Source organism: Brassica napus, chromosome C6 (assembly GCF_020379485.1).
Source record: "Brassica napus cultivar Da-Ae chromosome C6, Da-Ae, whole genome shotgun sequence".
Taxonomy (NCBI): domain Eukaryota; kingdom Viridiplantae; phylum Streptophyta; class Magnoliopsida; order Brassicales; family Brassicaceae; genus Brassica; species Brassica napus.
The window spans coordinates 6,407,499-6,424,027 of record NC_063449.1 but is presented as its reverse complement, the minus strand read 5'-3'; positions in this window follow the sequence as shown (position 1 = coordinate 6,424,027).

Here is a 16,529-nt window from a genome sequence, read left to right as displayed (position 1 = left end):
CAAAGATATTTTTGGATTCTATTGTTTTAATTTGATCTAGATTTTGACCTGCGCTGGTGTATTTTTGAAAATATGTTGCTGTTTATTTTTCATTTCACTATTTAGAATTGAAAAAAAACCCAAATCTGAAGAATCTAACCGATCCCGATCCGAAAAATAGTACCAAACCTAAACCGGAATTTATCAAATATCTTAATTATTCAAAATTTTGCTATTTAGAGAAGTGAAACCTAATCCGATCCAAACCAAAATATTCCGGGTATCCGAATGTATATGGAATAGATTTATATACTTATATATATTAATTATTTTTAGATTTAATGTATATAAAAACATCCATAATATATATGATTCTTTTAAATTTGTTTAAATACTTGAAAATATATAGTCAAAAGTAATATCTAAAATAGTTAAAGTATATTCAAAACACAAAAAAATATTAAATAATTAGGTCTAGGTTCCAATTCCTGGAGAAAACGATTTATTAAACAATTATGCAGGCTACAAATGAAAGGCTTACAAGGGATCTTCAACATGGTGCAAGTAAACTCGGTCAGGCGTGATTTTTCGTAGGACGGCTCAGGTGATGCGGTTAGGCGTAGATCTTTATAAGGCATATAGTATTGTCGGTTGTCGTATCGTCTATGTAATCTTTCTCATAATTGTGATATTTTAATAAATCAGCGTTAAAAAAAACGCCAAAAATACTTAAAAGAATTATTGATTCTCTATCCAAATATTGAAACCAAACCAATTTATATGTTAAGTTAGGTATTGTGACATATTTTATTCAAATTTATATGAAATATATTATTTTGTTTATAGATTTTGAGAAATTTAAACTACATAGTGAATTTTAAAATTTTAAAAATAATTCAAATAGGTTATTTCAATCCAAACCGAACCCGCAAAGATCCAAACCACGAACCAAAATTTAGAAATATCCGAATGTTGAAATTTTTTATCCCGAAAACCCAAAACCCAAAGAGACCCGAACTGAACCTGAATGAGTATCCGAATGTTCACCCCTAGTCAATATTATATATCATATGCGTCATCAAATAATCAGTCTTTTTTATACGTACCATCATATAAATAATAATATAATTAATAGTATTTTATATGTACCGTTATATGAATAATTATATTATATTTTAAAATTTTAATGTGAAATATAAAACCAATATTTTAAGTTGGTGTTTGAAACTGAGCTTTGTATTGTATTTTTCTTATATGTATTGAAAATATTTTTTTATAATTTTTATTGGAAAATATTTTAGTAAAATTTAATTTTTGAATATATGTATATTTTTGAATGAAAGTTTGATATAAATCAATTTTAAATTATTATTTTGATTTGAAATATATATATCAAGTAACATAAGTTCATTACTTTGTAATATAATATAATGGACTTCGATTTTTCTTAATAAAATAAGCCCATTACATTTTTTTTCTTAATATACTCCTATACATGTTTCCAAACAACATTATATTCTTTTTTTATTGCTATCTTTGTTTTCAAACAATTCTTAAATGTACTTCTACTTTAATAAGATAGATTTTGAGATAAGTCATATTTGCAAGGATGGAAAGTTGTATTAAATAATGGAAAAAATATGTATTAGATGATTTAGATAGTTTTTTTATTGAACTAAATTACTCTAAATAGATAAGGTAGGTTTAGGGACTAAATTTTGACCATGACAATATATTATGTTTTATTTAAAAATTTGTAAAGCAATATATAACTGGTATAATTTTGTCTCTCTCAATGTTCAGTAAATATCTTGAATGGCCCCATCAAAGTTCGATTCTTTTTTTTCATATTTTTTAAAAAAATCTTTATTAGATTTTGACCCGCGCTTTATTTTTCGGTTAATTAAATATTGATATAAATTAGTGTTTTGATTTTAATGTACATTATTAAATTACAAAGTCGTTTTATATAGAAGAAGGAAATAATTTTTTTAATTATATAATTGATCTGTTAGTTTATTTGAGATTTTGGTATGTACATTCTTATTTTACAACGTCATTTTTTTGGTGGCATTTTACAACGTCATTTTGTATGATTTACGTGGCATATTTTGGGTCAATTTAATACTATAAATTTTTATAGGGTTAATAGTTTTAGCAGTTTTTTCGTACCCAATCTGGATCCATGGTTGAAATGGTAAATGATAGGTCAACCCTATATAATCCGCTTCGAATTTAGTTAAAATCCAATATTTTAAAATCAGATGAAATCTGATAAAAACGCAGAAACCCATCCTTAACATGAGATCTGGCATTGGATTACCCGATACAAACCCTTATAAAACCTAATGATATTTTTTTAAGAAAATTATTCAGTTTTATATACTTTTAAATATTTTTTAATAGTACATATATTTGAAAAAAAAAATTGATTTGTGATTTTTTAAATTTTGATAAAACTTTTATTATATCATTTAAAGAAAATATTGAAAATGGTCGGGATTTGCCAAAAATGACTCAGAACTTGATTTTGAATACAAAAGTGTAATACAAATTCAATCAAATACAAAAGTAACCTAAAACCCTAGTGAAATTACAACAGCCCCTTTATGAACAAACAAAAAACATGTATTTAATTTTACCATTATAACCCTCCGTTAGAGAAGATTTCTTTGTAAGTCTTCTCTATGATGACTTCTTTATAAGTCTTCTCTATGATGATTTCTTTGTAAGTCTTCTCGTTCAGTAGATCTTAAAAATAATTTTATAAAAAATATTTTGATGGGTAAAAAATTGAAATCATGTAATAATAAACATTTTTCAATGATGTAAATTTAGTTCATCTGAAATTGAATTATTTTTAGCATAGATGAGTTAATGTATATTGGCTCATGAGTAATTGGTTTAGGGCTTGATAACATATGTTATAGTATTGTATGTATCTTTAGGGTTTGATTCTAAAATTTTACCTTCATTTTTTTCTTTTTCAAATTGACCCATATATGTTTAGTAACTATCTAATAACTTGATTTAAACACTTTCTAAGTTTTTTTTTTAAGTTTAAGAAAGTGTTTTTTGCATAGTTAATTGATTTTAGGGAAGACTCACAAAAGACTTAAAAAGAAGTCTTCAGACACATCCCGCCTAAATTTTAGTAGAATTTATGGTTTCTGCCTAAATTTTGGAATAATTTAGGTTTTCCGCCTAAATCAAAGTCTTCCATAAGTCTTTCATGAGTCTTCTATAAGTCTTGCAGGAGTCTTTCATAAGTCTTCCAGAAGTCTTCCAGAGAAAGTCTTCTCATGGATTAGATCTTAAAAATAATTTAATTTTTTTTATAAAAAATATTTTCATGGATTAAAATTTGAAATCATGTAATAATAAACATTTTTCAATAATGTAAATTTAGTTTATATGACATTGAATTATTTTCAACATATATGAGTGAATGTAGATTGGTTCATGAGTCATTGGTTTCGAGTTTGGTAACATATGTTATAATATTGTTGGTATCTTTAGGGTTAGATTTGAAATCTTATCTTCATTTTTTTCTTTTTTCAAATTGACCTATATATGTTTAGTAACTATCTAATAATTTGATTTAAACACTTTCTAAGTTTTTAAAAGTTTAAAAAGGTTTTTTTGCATGGTTATTTGATTTTAGGGTCTAGAAGACACACAGAAAACTTAAAAGGAAGTCTTCCGACACATTCCGCCTAAATTTAAGTAAAATTTAGGGTTCCTGCCTAAATTTTTAAATAATTTAGGTTTTCCGCCTAAATCAAAGTCTTCCATAAGTCTTCCATGAGTCTTTCATGAGTCTTCCATATGTCTTCCAGAAGTATTCTAGGTCGAAAATATTTAACCTAATTGGAATTTTTGTCTCCATATATAAAGAAAATTTACACATTCTCTTTCTTCCTCTCAAATGACTGCAACAAAAATGTAATGTTTCTCACTCTAAAACTCTCCAACTTCTCTCTAATCTCTTTGAACATCAAAACACCAAACTTTATATCCATTTCTCACTTTTTCTTATGTCTTCTCACTGATTTATCTTCTTTTTGCAGGTTTTTCATTACATGATTCCATCTTTCACTCTTTCAAAAGTAGATCTCTAAATTGTGGATATTAATTTATGTGTGTGTCTATATGTTAGATTCTAAAAAGCTATAGATTCAACATAGTGTGATATTTTTGTTTATTTTGTAAGCGTAAAATTTTTATTTTTGAAATTTTTCTCTGTTTTGAAGTCATTTGAATGTTTTTGAATTTGCAGGTTTTTCCAGATCTGAGAGACTTTTAAAGACTTCTCAGAAGACTCTCATAAGACTCTCGGAAGACTTCTCAGAAGCCTTCTTAGAAAGTCTTCTAATGCATTTTATGCTATCCAGGAAGTTTTCCGAAGTCTTCTGCCTAAAGTGGTATAAATTTTGGATATGTATTTTGTGTGTTTTATATATTAGATTCTAAAAAATTATAGATCCAACCTAATGTGACTGTTTTGTTTATTATCTAAAACATTATTTTTGAAGTCTTCTCTATTTTGAAGTCATTTGAATGCTTTTGAATATGCAGATTTTCCATATCTGAGACAGATTTTGGAAGACTTCTGGGATAATTCTTGGAAGACTCTCGGAAGACTTCTCGGCAAATCTTCTAATGTATTTTATGATAGAAGACTTCCCACGAAGTCTTCAGAAAGTCTTCTGTCCAAAGTGGTATAAAGAGATGATGTAAAGTGGAGTCCAAGCTTATCTATGTTGAGGAATAATATCTAGCTGTGTAATAATTTTGTTTATGGTCTTTTTATGATTTGTATGTGTAATATTTTAGTTGTGAATTATTTTGTAAACTTTAAGAGATGTTAATCAAAAGAATGGTAAATATGTTCATGTTTTGCCAAAAGTACTTGACTTCATTAAAGTTATTGATGCAACATACCAAAAATTATTTTAATCATTCTACCCACACATAACAAAGCACAACAACACAAAAAAATTAGCAAAATTTGCTAAAACTAAGAGATAATACTTCTCAAGAAACCTTAGTCAAATTCACAAAAAGATCAAAATTGAACTTTAAGCGAAAGTTGAAATTTTAAATCTCATGAAAGTTAAAAATTGTATCTTATGAGGAAGAAAACACAAACACAGAACATCAACTTAATAAAACAAAATCATCGGAGAAGACTTCTTATGAGGAAGACTTACAGAAGACTTCTTCGTTTAGCTAGAAACATTATTAAACATCAATGTTTGTAACTTCATAATTATCACCAATTAATTTATAATGACTCAGTAGTCCCAATATTGACAAATAAACATGAATTAGCAAGAAGATATTAAAAATTCATTTTAATTTTGGCTAAATTAGAAGTTTAATAAAGATTTACGTAGAAGACTTCTTTTGAAGTCATCCACGAAAGACTTCAAAAGAAGTCTACTCTGTGTAGACTTCAAAAGAATTCTTCTATTTAGGTCATTTTTGTAATTGCAAATTTACGAAGAAAGACTTCTTACGAAGTCTACTCTACAGAAGACATCTTCGGAAGTCTTCCTTTGTAAATATTGACTTACTTTTGAAATTGAATTTTTTTCGAAATTTCAAGAGAAGAATTCTTTAATAAACATGTTACTTTTGAATTTGACCGAAGTTAGTCAGAATTTACTTTTTGTAGAAGACTTCTGCGGAAGTCTACCTGGAGAATACTTCGAAAGAAGTCTTCTTTAAGTCTTTCGGAAGTCTTCTTAATGTCGTAAGAATTCTGTTGAGTTACTTTTGCAATTGACTATATTTGAATTTTCGAGAGAAGAATTCTTTAGAAGTCTTCCGTCGGATGACTTCTTTAGAAGTCTTCTATCGCGGGCAAAGGTTTGACCAAAACCCATAATTAAACTCGAGAAGACTTCTAAATGTTTTACTATTATTTTTCAATTGGAAAAGTAACCCATGAAGACATCTTCCGGCACTGAGAAGACCTAGGGAAGACTTTCAGAACACTTTTGTAGAAGTTTTCTCCTTAAAGACTTCTAAGTAAGTCTTCTACAAAAAGTCAAATTTATGATCAACTTCGGTCAAATTTAAAATTAATTTGTTTATCCGATGGGAATTTTGAAATTTTTTGTTTACTAAAGAAAGTTAGAAGACTTCTAGGGAAGTTATCTATTAAAAGCACACAAAAGGTCAATTGCAAAACTAACATTGACCAGAAGACTTTTAAAGAAGTCTTCCTCGTCGAGCATATATGAAAAATAAAATGTAGTTCGCGATTTCATACCTTGAACTCGTGAGATGACTTGTGTGGTTTCTCCAATCACCCAGAACTTCACCACAACAGCTACCTACTCGTTAATCGCCAAGAATCGTGAGCTTATGAACCTTACATAATTTGTAATCAAAATCTTCAGTTTTTTGATGAATTTTGAGAGAAAGTGTAAAATATGTGGTTTGTGTGGATAGGAAATGAGAAAGGATGAGAAAAAAAAACGAAACTTTAGGGCACTAACACTCTCAATTTGGTAGTTCATGGTAGTTGAGGTATTGATGTCAATTGCAAAGTTGTAAATATATGGTGAAGACGAGGATGGTAAGTTAAAAGCCTTATTTTCGGAAAAAAATAATGGTATTTTCGTGAATAACTAGAACTTCTAGAGTGAATATGACAAAACAAAGCTTCAAAAAAGCATAGGTTATTTTTGTGTTTGACATGAAATTTTGAGTCATTTTTTAAAGAACCCCGAAAATGGTGATAGAAAAAACTAAAAGTTATTGTTATAATTCAATATTATTTTACTTATATTAATGATTCTATATTGTAAATTTATCTATTTTGTTTTCTTTTATATTTAGAAGTTAATTTTTAATAGTTGTTATTTACTTTTTTAGATTATCAATAACAAAATAATCTACTATAAATTTTTTTATTTTCTTCTATTTTGGGTATAGAAGTTAATTTTATAATAATTTTATTTACTTATTTAAATTGTCAATAATAAAAATAATATATTATGAATTGTCAATTTTCTTTTATTATTTATTAACTATATTTTAGTGTTGATATGATATTATCTTGTTTATATTAATATTGTAAATAAAAGGATTATTATATATTTTTTTCAATATCTTATATATTATACTATTTTATTTCCCATTTTATTTTATTTTATAAAATATACATTATTTTATTTTAAAAATGTAATCTTACATTGATGAAAATGAAATTGGATAACCGATATATTTCATTATTTTGTATCAAATAAAATAAATTTTTAATTTGAATGGAACAACCTACAAAACCTATAGTTATACTTAATTCTGGATTAAGAGAACCAACAATTATTTTTCCAATAAAAACTTTATCTAACACATGTCTGTCTAATCTAGTTTTTTTTTTGCATAAACATATTATATCTAATAGATAAAATGTAGTAACTAAGAAAATGTAACAGAAGATACGTACGCTTTGTCTTTATTATGCATAAAAACACTAAGGTGGTGTTATTGGTTATATAAGTTGAAATCAACTCTATTAGATTTCAAATAGGTTAGATTTTAACTTTTTTTATTCATTTTCAATCTAAGATATATGATTTGTTTAGATACTTTAAATCTTTGTCAATGCATTTATATATTCATTATAACAGAACTATAATTCATTTTAAGAGGATTCTATGAATTGTAATTCCAAACTCTCAAATTATAAAAATATAAAATAAAATTAATTCACACAAAAGTTATTTATATATCTATCATTCGTACATTATTCTCTTGAATCTCATCTAACGTTGTATGTAGGTGCAAAAAGCATTATTATTATAAAATCACCATAATACAAAGTGGAAACACTATTTTATTTATCATTATGAAAAATGAAAGGATGATCTAAGCATTATGAAGTACCGTAAGAAAAAAATCTGAATTTGATAATGCAAAGGAAATCTGGGTTTGGTCAAATGATGAAAGCTATTTTCTAGGGTTTGATCAAATGAAAAATACAGAATTAACACAATAGGAGACGCTAACTTTATAACAAAAATTGGTATAAATTTTCTAGATACAGAGAATCTGGTTTGAAGTGAAGTTTTTTGCCACTAGATGAGTGGTGTTCATCAAGTCATATGTTTTCACGAGTCTTGGTTTAAATAGAGTTCTATAAAATCACGAGGTAATGGGTCCGATTGGTAGTGGCTGTTGCTTTAAAATTTTTGTTGTAACAAAAAATTTGTAGACTTTTTGATGTGGTTTTAGATTTTAGCGCTATAGAATTTTATGAAAATCACTAAAAAATTGCTTTGGATATTTGGCTCTGCAGAGCACTTGTACAGCTGTAGGTTATTTCAAGAGCTGTGGTTTCAAAAAAAAATTTAAAGTTTGATTGCTCTGAATTTGGTGGTGTAGAAATAAATAGAGCTATGGACAGCACCTACAGCAACTACCAATCACCCACAATAGGTTAGATTTTCACTTATATATTTTACACATAGAATGCTATCTAAATCCATTCAAAATATTTCAAATCAAATGAATTGTAAATTTTTATCAAAACATTAATAACACAAGATTTTAAATCTTGCATTTAAATCTTTAATTGAATAACAATGGATTTAAAATTCTTTTAATGAAGAGACTCTAAATACAACAACCAATAACACTAGATTTCAAAATTTTTTAACAAAGATATTTTAAATACAATAACCAATAACACAAGATTTTGATAAAAAATTTAAAATGCATTATTGAATAACAGTACATTATAACTTAAGTTTGAGGAATATCACTGCATTGAAAAAGACAACATTAAAATCTTTAGATATAATTAAGAGAGAATTGGTTAGTTATATTCTTTAGGAGAAAATGTAGTGCACTGTCAAAGATTTTAGTACTGCATACATTAGATATAATAGTACTGCATTGACAAAGGTTTTGTATTATTTTGAAAAAGATATGATGAATCTAATTACTTAAATTTGATTTGGTTAGTTATATTCTGTTGGAGAAAATGTAGTGTATTTGATTGATATTGTATTGTTAGATTAATTATTGTAGGACCAAAAACTAATAAATAGTAATTCTAAATAGGTTCAACAACCTTTTTATGGTAGATTTTTTTAGAATGATCCTCTTTTAATAGTTTAGATAATGAGTGTGTTCTTTCCTTGTTTTCTGTTGTCTTTGATATCTTCTTATTCCATGATGTATTTTATGACTAGATTTCTTATTCATATCGTCTGTTACTGATATTTTATATTTATATTGTATAGTTTTCTTTATTCTGAATCCTTTTTATTCATATAGATTTTATATAATTTTATTAGTTTTCAAAACATAATTCATTTAATTACTTTCTTTTTTTTCATCAATTACTTTTCTCTAAATAATCTGTTAAGTAAATAATGATGGCATGAAAATTAATGAAATAAAAATTATCATAGTAGTATTTTATATGCAGCCATTTAAAAATTATTGTTTGAATTTTATTGTGTATACTAATTATTTTGTATATGATTTTTATAATTTATTTAATATTTAGTAATTATTCTTTTAACATATATTTATTATTTCATTTATGACCCGAGTAGAATATATTTTTGGCTCCGCCGCTACTTGTGTCGGTCGTTTAGGACTCTAGGCGTAAGGTCTAATCCCTGCAACAAGGCATTGCAACCTGGCCATGTCTTCGGCTTGAAAAAAAAACTAACTACACCACAACAATTCATACCGAAAATGTTTTTTTTTTGTGTGCAATCTTTATTATATCTTTATAATATTTTCCAAGTTATACAAAACTTTAAATATCAAATTTAGAGAGTTGCAAAAAAATAATACCAAGTTTAAAGTTTAAAATGCTAAATGTCAATTTTTATTAGTTTATCTTTGGTTGTTCTGCAAAATTTTAGATAGTATGATGGATTTCATTTAAATTTTCGACGGAGTTTAAATGTTAAATGTCAATTTTTATTAGTTTGAATCCTATAGACTTGAACATATCTGAACTGAAAATTCTACTGTATATTGGATAAAGTTTGTGATGGGAGAGGTATTCATTTGTAATGATAATATTTTGAAATCTTACATCTAAATGAAAAATATAATAGGGAAATCTGTTTTTTTAGAGCAAAAAATGGTAATTATGTCCTTTTAGACTAATTTACACTACTTTATGTCCTATTAGACTAATTTTTTCCAAAATGGCAGTAATGCCCATAAAATTGTAATTTTTTTAAAAAGATATATATTGAGTTCGACAAGGGGGATCGATCGATCCCACTTTACAAGTTATAGTGGATCGATCGATCCCGATCATTATTCAGAACAAAAAAAACGCGAAATATATACTGATCGAACTGGTCCATTTCACTCGATCGGCGAAGGTCGATTTACACAGATCGACCGATCTGTAAGAATAGATCGATCGATCCCGTGCCGAGGAAAGAATCCCAAATCGATTTTTTTTGGTTTTGTATGATTATATCCGGATTGATTCCCACTTGATTTGAACCGACCAAACATGATTTCAACTCTTTAAACTCGATTTCTCTGGGATGAAAGTGAATATTCTCAAATATTCTAAAATATTTGAATTTCTAAAAATAGGAATTTGAATTTCTAAAAATAGGACATGCCTCTTCAAGAATGTTCCATCGACAACAACCAGTAGCACCCCTTTGAATTTGAATTTCTAAAAATTGGAATGAAAGTGAATATTCTCAAATCGATTTGTCGCTTTTTTTTGTTCTTTTTTCGTTTTTTTTTTAAAAAAATGGATTTTTTAAAAAAAATATAAAAGTGAATATTCTCAAATATTTTGTTTCCATATTTTTAGGAACTGATTTCTTATCCGTAGAATACAACTAATATGTAGAAATCAGTTTCTACAGTTTTTTAGAATTATAGTAATCTTTAGAATTTGATTTCTACATGTTTTAGATTTATAGTATATCTGTAGAAGTCAGTTTCTACATGTTTTAGAATTAGATTAATGTGTAGATTTTGATTTCTAAGAATTTTAGAATGGTAGGTTAAGCGCGGAATGTGTATTCTACATATTTGTAGAATACTCCTATTTACGTAGATCACGTATTCTAAACATTGTAGATTCAATGAAAAAAGTAGATTTCGTTTTCTACTTCGTAGAATGTCATTTCTACTTTTTTAGAACATAATCTGAAATTTATAATTTTAACTTTTTTATAACTGGAAAATATACCATTAAGTTCATATAGGTATTTTAACAAATGTTACTATTTTTCCAATTTTTTTTTATTTGTAAAACTATTTATTAAAAGTATTTGCATAAATATTAAAGGGTATTATAGGAAAATATGACACAAAATATAGATTAGTGTAAAAGGACATAGTTACTATTTTTTTGCTTTAAAAAAACAGTTTTCCCAAAATAATAAAATAGATTTTATAATAAAATTTTTGCAGGTAAGCGTTTTATAATGACTGGATCTAAATTTTATAAGATTTCCAAGTTATGTTCAACTCCATTATATTCATTGTACTACTATTTATCTTTGTAGTTATATCATTCCAACTAAGTTTTATAAATTCGACTGTATATTAACATAAAATTCAATTTAATGATTTTTTATTTACATGTAGTTCATCTCTCAAAATTATAATTTAATTATCTGATGTGTTTATTTTTAGATTATTTCATTCAGATGAAAAGAGAAAGTAATATAATAACAAACTTACATTAATCGCCAAACATCCTAAACAATGTTACCTGTAATATATAATCTGAAATTGATATGCATTTGTTTCAAAACAAATTCAATAATAAGTTTAGAAGTTACAAAACAAATTGAAACTTTTTTATAGATACTTCATTTACAAATATCTACCACCATCAGAAGTAAAGTAATATTGTATTTTAAGAAAAACAATTAGATGAATCTGAATGTGATAAAATAAATTTCATCTTAAAAATTTAGACTAACTTAAGATCCGCACAATTGTGCGGGATGAATGTTATTTATAAAACTAATTTCTATCTATTATTATTTATTTGTATTCAATTACGTATTATGTATATAATTAAATTAGAGTAAAGACATAAATCAAATCAAAACATTACATCTTGTTTATTAACGATACATTTTTGGTAAATAAATCAAAATAATCATTTTATTTATTTTATATGGTAGATAACTAAATTTCAATGACATGGACATAGATATACAGTATATTTTAATATAAATATTTATTTTAAAAATTCATATTCATATGATAAACAGAAAATTTCTAATGTGCAATTTTTTTAATGCAAATTTCAAAATTAAAATATTAACATTTCAATACTTTTTCAATATAAATTTACAAATTATCATATTTAAGTTTTATTCTATGTTATATAGTTTAATTTTAAACTATATTATTATATAGGGATTTTTGCAGAATTGACCTATAACTTAAAGTCAAACACAAAACTAACCTCCTTTTTTTTTTGAAAATTGGTTTTGCCCTATTCACCCCACAAGTTCATATAATTTACGAAAATGCCATCAATTTTTTTTCTTTTTTTTTTCGAAAATGACATTTTTACTCTCTCACCCTCATCATCTTCAAGTAATTACAAGATTATCATTGTCATCAATACCAGAACCACCATGAACAACCAATTTGAAGCTCTTAATGCTCCCAAAATCGATTTACCCTTTTTCTTTTTCCATTCTTGTGAACTAAACAGAACATATCTCTCACTTTCTCTCCACAATGAGCTAAAAAAACCCAAGATTTTGATTCTAAATTTTTTATGGTTCATAGAGTCATAGAAGCTAACGATTTTGGGTGGGTTACTTTCGTTTGTGATTTTGTGTGCTTGGAGAAGCCTTATGTATGCTAAGGAACTTATCTCACCAATTTAAGGTATGACATCGAGTTTTTTTTCAGATCTGTTCGTCAGACGACTTACTTGGGAAGTCGTCTGGCTGTAGACAACTTACCTGGAAGTCGTCTGGTCAATGCAGAGGTTATTTTTGCAATTGACTTTGAAATCTGTAACCTGAGACGACTGAAAGTTAAGTCGTCTGTTTTTGTTTGGTTTCAAAAAAATTTCCAAAGAACCTAGACGACTTACATTTCAGTCGTCATAGGTTAGTTTTGCATTTGATTGGATAATTTCAGAAGTTTGACTTCCCCAGACGACTTACATTTCAGTCGTCTGACGAAAGTTAAAATAATAATATTTTTTTAAAAGTAGACGACTTACAGTTAAGTCGTCATATGTTAGTTTTGCAATTGAAAAAAAAAACTTCAAAATTTAATTATACACAGACGACTTATAATTCAGTCGTCCACGACACGACTTACTTGTAAGTCGTCCAGGATTTTTTTCCGAGATTCTGGTCAAACCTCGTAAATCCTGGACGACTGAATTATAAGTCGTCTGTATATAATTAAATCTTGAAGTTTTTTTTTTCAATTGCAAAACTAACCTATGACGACTTAACTGTAAGTCGTCTACTTTTAAAAAAATATTATTATTTTAATTTTCACTAGATGACTGAAATGTAAGTCGTCTAGAAAAGTCAAACTTCTCAAATAATCCAGTCAAATGCAAAACTAACCTCTGACGACTGAAATGTAAGTCGTCTAGCTTTTTTGGAGTTTTTTTTTAGCCAAACAATAGTAGACGACTTATTTTTCAGTCGTCCGAAATAACAGATTTCAAAGTCAATTGTAAAAATAACCTCTGCGTTGACCAGACGACATATAGTTTAGTCGTCTGGACTACTTAGATTGAAGTCGTCCACTTCGATCTTTAATAAACTTTCGTTTTCTTTGTTATAAGTTTGCTAATGTGTTTTATTTTGACTTTTTCAGATGATGCGTCAGTTACATGCAGTGTATGGAGAATGGTTGTTGAAAGATGGATGTTGGAATTTTGTGGTTGATCATTTCAAAGGAGCGAGAATGTTATTTTTGAATGAAGGTTCGACACATGCTGATCTTGTTGCAATGGCTCAAGAAGATTATAACCTGGACATGAACACAGAGTCTGTGGAGCTAACCTACTCATTACAACAGATGGCTCCAGACCTTCCTCCTATTCATGTTACAAGTGATAGACAAGTTCAGAACTTGCTCGAGATAACTAAAACGCATGAAGTACGTCTTTGTGTATCAAGCTTTAGCAAGATGAGAACAGTTTCAGAGGAAAGGGATGAAGCTGAGGAGGGGGATGAAGCTGAGGAGGGGGATGAAGCTGATGTGAACGATGAAGATGAAGAGGGGGATGAAGCTGAGGAGGGGGATGAAGCTGAGGATCATGATGGGGAGGAGGATGCTGACATCCCTGTTGTCGCTGATGCTGAGGATTATAGTGAGTATGGAAAGGTTAAAGATGAGGATGAGGAAGAAGATGATGAAATCTGTTTTGATGATTACAAAGGGGCATATGGTTGTGAAGGAGAAGGATCATCTGCAGACAGAATCTATGTCAACCAGAGTTTTGCTAGTAAGGATGCACTGCTTTCAGAGTTGCGGTTGACAACGGTGAGGCGTAGGTTCTCCTTCAGAATATTTAAGTCAACGAAAACTCTGTTTGTGGCAACATGTCGTGTTAGTGGTTGTCAATGGAAGGTCCGAGCAAGTGTGAAACATGGGACTAAAACGTTTTGGGTAACCAAGTATTTGGCAACTCAAACATGTTCCATCCCAGACAGAATCGCTCAGCGGAAACGTTGTACTCCGAAGTACATTGGTCGACTTTTCATAGATCGAGTGGGAATCATTGATGGGTTGAATCCGCAGCATATCAAAGATGCAATGAAGAACATGTTTGGCATGACACTTGATTACACCACTTCATACAGAGCATTGTTATATGCGCAAGAAATGGTGAGAGGATCAGCGGAAGACGGGTATGAGCGACTGCCTTCATATTTGGAGCAAATCAAGGCAGCAAATCCGGGTTCTATCACAGCTATAGAACTTGATTCTTAGAATAGATTTAAGTATCTATTTCTTGCTTTTGGAGCTTCGATCAGAGGATTTAAGTATCAGAGAAGGGTCATTGTGGTAGATGGGACTCACCTAAGTGGGAAGTATGGGGGTACTATGTTGGTTGCAGCCGCACAAGACGGTAATTTTCAGATATATCCATTGGCTTTTGGGATCGTAGATGGTGAGAATGATGAATCTTGGGAATGGTTTTTCACAAAATTGGCGAGCTGTGTATCTGATGAGTATCCTCTGGTGATAGTCTCCGACAGGCACGCCTCCATTATAAATGCGTGTGAAAAGATGTTTCCTTGGGCAACCCGAGGAATATGTTATTATCACCTTCAAGAGAATATTGTCAAAAAGTATAAAGAGAAGCATCTCTTGTACTTGGTGAAAGGTGCTGCTTATGCTCATACACTTTACGATTTTGATCGGTACATGGATGAGATACGGAGTGCAAATCCGGATCTTGCTGATTATCTGGAGGAAGCCAATGTGACCTTATGGTCTAGGGTTCATTGTCAGGGAGACAGGTACAACTTAAAAACGAGCAATATCGCTGAATCAATTAACTCCGCACTGAAGCGAGCAACAGGATTTCCTATTCAGTTCCTGCTGGAGTTCATAAGGGAGAAGCTAGGAAGGTGGTACTGGAAAAGGAGAGGAGATGCTTTGAGTCTTACAACTCAACATAGTCGGGGTGTTGAACACTTGTTTGCTGTCCGAGAGGAAAACGCGTATACTCTGAGAGTCCAACAAATTGATGGATGGAGGTTCTTTGTGAAAGGTGGCAATAGGGACTGTAATGTTGATCTGGAACTTCAAAAGTGTGATTGTGGTGTCTATCAAGTTGAGAAAATACCTTGCTCTCATGCTATAGCAGCTGGAACAGCAGCTGGTGTGCATATCTCCACACTTGTGTGGCCGGTCTACTCAAAGGATACTTTGTTTGCTGGATACTCAGAGAATATATATCCTTGTGTTGGACAACTTGTTGAGGCATGCACATGCTTTCCTCCGGAAGTAAAGCGTGGTCCGGGGAGACAGAAGAAATCAAGATGGCAATCTTGGTTGGAGCTATCCAGGATGAGAGGACGCAAACCCCGGAAGCAACACAGGGTTTATAGGTGCTTAGTCTGCAAAGAAACTGGCCATAAGCGTCCACAATGTAAGAACTGACGTGGAAGACCTTTAAGTAAGTCGTCCAGAAGACCTTTTGGTTAGTCGTCCAACGTCTTAACTAGAATTTTCTTCTGGTTAGTCGTCCAGAAGACCTTTAAGTAAGTCGTCCAGTAGACCTTCTAGACCTTCTGGTTAGTCGTCCAACGTCTTAACTAGAATTTTCTTCTGGTTAGTCGTCCAGAAGACCATTAAGTAAGTCGTCCACAATGATTTTCTATGTTTTATGAACTTCTCTGTAATCATCCACAATGATTTTCTATGTTTTATGAACTTCTCTGTAGACTCTATGTTATGAATTTATATGTTTTATGAACTTTTCTTTGTAGACCTTCTAGGTTAAATCGTCCAAACTAATTCCAACAGTGCAATTTAAAAAAGACAAGTTATACATTACATATTCCGAAAGGTTA